The following is a 3,987-nucleotide window of genomic DNA, read 5'->3' as shown; positions in this document are numbered from 1 at the left end:
TATATATATATATATATATATATTTATTTATTTATATATAAAAAATAATAAAATATTTATTTTTATTTATTTATTTATATTACCCTACTTGTTGTAGAAATATAATAGATTTGGGTTAGAATGAGGAGGACGAGAAAGAAGAGATAGGACGAAGATGAAAGAAGAGTGGTTGTAGAGATTGGTCCAGATTAAATAAGTTATTTCTTACCCTCTTCTTCAACTATGGCTTATTTTCCGCGACTAATAGTTTATTGAGATTTGGTATCTTCCTCTTCTATCTTTTCCATCCACAGTGGGACGGTTTAAGTTGACATGGGAATTCAAAAATCTTCACACAAACTAAGGGATCCCAACCCTTAGATTAAAGCTACAACATGTGACAGAGGATCCCCACATGTGTATCCAAGCCACTCGAGAGGGTAGGGGGAGTGTGCATGGGTCCTTGTGAGAGTTTTTTGGAGGTCGAATTTTGAGGATTGATTGAATGGTAAGAAAGTTGCAAAAACTATTGGAGAATTAGATTGAACTTGGGAGTCCAATTTGGTGGACAAATAATTCTGATGAAGAATTATTCAAAATAATTCGCTTTATTACTTCAACGATTCGATCAAAATATCGGTCAAAAAGTAGGGATAACAAAATTTGGGTTCAGATTCGAGAATTATTTGTTTATGAAAAAAAAAATGGGACAAAAAATTCGGATGTTATTTTTAATATGTGTAGTACTTATTTCATATTATCTATCAATTATCATATAAATATTGCCTAAAAAATAAGTAAACAAAACACAAACTGAAATAATCACAGTTAATAATTTTCTTTTTTTTTTATACCTTGGGTGTCCAGATCTTTGACCCAACTAATCCCTAGAATCATTGTGATACTGCTTACACAGGACCGGATCAGTCAGAGACGAAAACTCTCAGTGGCCCCAGGATGTTAGGTGCAGTTACGAAGGTCTGATCACGGGATCTCGCTTCCTGAGATGGAGTACCGTGTCCCCTCCAAGCCAACAGCACTAACCCCTTGGGTTATCACTGTTAATAACTTTGATGACAACAACACTTTCAAACGTCAGGTATCTTTCAACCATTTAATCTGGTTCATTATTTTCACGTACGGCAATAGTAGTGCTGCCTTCACTGAGCAGCACATGAGCATGAACACTACCATTAATATTTCTCAGTTTTTTTCTTCTTGAAACGTTCTTTTCATTTCCATCGAAATTCTGTCAGAAAATGTGTTGCAGGTATTCTCTGTTACTCCTGCTTAGTCCCGACTGCTGAGGTAAAACCTGCAACCTCTTAAATCATGTTCTTCCTGAGGAAGGAAAGGGATGGGACGGATTGCTGATGGGTTTGAATGGAGGGAAGACAGAAAGGACGGTGCGGCGGGATTGCAAAAGGAACATAGGGTTGGGCGAGGGTGGGGTTGCAAGTTTAGGGAAGGTACAAGAGGGATATTATGTTTGCAGTAGGAGAAAACAAAAAAGATTGAATAAAAAGAGAGAAACAAATGGATTCCACTTGATTGTAGGTTGAAAAAAAGACAAAAATGAGGGAGGATCGATGAGGACTCTCATGGGCGAAGGAGATGATCCGGACCCTCTTATAAATGGTGTTGTTACAATCACTTTGTCTCCAAAGCTTGAATTGTTAACATAATAATAACTTATATCTATAGCCTTCCAAATTAATGTTGTGTTTGGTCTGTATTCTTCCAATTATAGGCGATAATGTATTTCAAAAATCATCCAAAAAAAAAAAATATGCATCTAGTGCACGAGGCTCTTACCATTACAGGGCCTACAGATGGTCATAATATATGCAAACTTACTTTCACTCTGCAGAAAAGTTGTTTTCTGACTTAAACCGGGGACCACTTGGTCATAGTGGTGAAATCATACCATTGCAGGAAAATAAAATAAAAATTAAAGCATTCTTAGTCAAGCTTGTACCAATCTATCGAAAGGGATCCAAGGTAAAAAGATAAATGTTAATGTTGAAGTCCTTCCATGTACAACTAACTATGCTAAGCTCACGGGAATGAGTTTGAGCTTGTAGGTCAACGAACACTACCAACTATAAGTCTGACGTAAGACAAAAAAAATCATGTGTTTGAACCTCCGTCTGGCCCACCTTCAACCCAACCCAACCCAACCCCACCCCAACCCCAACCCCAACCCCAACCCCAACCCCAAACTCTCCCTTGCCCATGGCCCAGCTGTCTAAAAACTGTCAACTCATGAATCATGACAAACTCTTGTAAATTTGATAGACACCATAATGCCTTTATTCTACGAAATGGATATAATTAATACTATTATAACATTTGTTGTACTTGCCTGTACGAGCACCAGTGGTCTAGTGGTAGAATAGTACCCTGCCACGGTACAGACCCGGGTTCGATTTCCGGCTGGTGCATTAATTTTTAAATTTTCCCAAAAAAAAAAAAAAGGTGAATGATTTTATTCAAAATGGCAATTGGAATGTTAATCTTGTTCACTCTCTTTTCCCCTTTGAATGTCAAATTTCTCTAAACTCCAATAATATGAATGATCGTCCAAAATAATAATAATAATAATAATAATAATATTATGAATGACTTGAATTTACCCTAATAGGACTGGTGTTTTCTCTACTGAAATTGCAGTTAAGTGGCTACTTGAGGTACAACATGGCATGAATATGACTACTAATTCTAGGAGGTAATGGAATTTTCTGTAGCATTTGAAGACTTACCCTAAGTTTTGTCTTTCCTTTTATGGAAAATAATGATGGTGCATTAAGTACTGTTAACCCCTATTAAAGCTTTTATAATAAGGAATGACGTTTATTTTTAGGGGAGAGACCAGGTATGCCATCAATATAACCCAAATAGTGACAAGCCTAACCTCTTTCTATTTTTTTTATTATGTGAAACTTCTAAAAAGCTTTTTTTTTTCTTTTTTTCTTTTTTTTTTTGAAAAACTTCAATTATTATAACCAAAACTAGTTCACATTCTAAATACAATATCTTAACTTGCAAAACCTTGCTTTCCTACCGAAGTCATTTGCCACCACTACTAAAAGTATTCTGCTTGCGGCATATCTAACCTCTTCCCTTCTTTATTGAAAGTAGACAATCATAACCATGTATTATTTCTAGCCACATCCTTTTATTTCATTTGGATGGCTCTCAATCCCTATCGTAGCTTGCTTAATAAGAAACTACAGACATAATCCTTTATAACGTTAAAATGGCATTCGCTTGCTTTTGCATAATTGATATGGTTGTGTAGTTTATACATTAGGAGTGCTTGTTGCAATCAAAATTTTGCTGAAGCAGGGCTAAGAATTTTTTCCCCACCCCTCAAGTAGCCACCTTTATCAAATAATAGGCTCTCAACCAATTCTATTGTACTATGAATTGGATATGCAAGCCTGGAGCAGCTGGGATCAATTAGGGCCAATCATAGTTTTTAAGGCACTGCTAAGGCGTTGCCTTACCAGCACCTTGACGTTGATGCGGTCTAGAGATGGTAAGGCAGTACTCTACCTTACATGAAGTGGCTATGGCGATCGCCTTATAGAATAAAGCGCTATAAGGCAGCTTAAGCGACGCCTTGGGACGACTTACGACAAAAGCAGTGCCTTATGGGATTTTTTTTTTTTAAACACATTTTAAAATTGCTTGATGAAGATTCCAAATATATATTTTTTATTGGTAGGTGTAACTGAGATGTATGGGATCAGTTTTACTCCATAAAAAATAACCAAAACACGATTCACAAACAAAACAAAAATACGATTCACAAACAGGATTTGGATTTTGTCAAGGGCTTTGAGAAGGAACAAAGAAGAACCACTGATCCAGGCGACCATTTTACTCTGGCGAACAGTTGTCATACCCCCTCTACAAGTATGTTTTTGTGTTTTTTTTTTTTTCAATATTATTTCTTGTTCATGCAGAGCTATGATGAGTGGTTTTTTTTTTCCCCTCACTTCA

At 36.3% G+C, this 3,987-nt stretch overlaps 1 non-coding gene across 1 annotated transcript; it reads left to right on the top strand.

The window, feature by feature from the left end:
- The first annotated feature begins 2,352 nt into the window (after window positions 1-2,352).
- On the top strand, window positions 2,353-2,423 carry TRNAG-GCC. The gene has a single exon. It is a non-coding gene; the product is annotated as a tRNA-Gly (tRNA).
- Window positions 2,424-3,987: the final 1,564 nt, after the last annotated feature.

The sequence above is a fragment of the Macadamia integrifolia genome, chromosome 1 (genome assembly GCF_013358625.1).
Source record: "Macadamia integrifolia cultivar HAES 741 chromosome 1, SCU_Mint_v3, whole genome shotgun sequence".
Classification (NCBI taxonomy): domain Eukaryota; kingdom Viridiplantae; phylum Streptophyta; class Magnoliopsida; order Proteales; family Proteaceae; genus Macadamia; species Macadamia integrifolia.
This window is presented reverse-complemented; position numbering and strand designations above follow the sequence as displayed.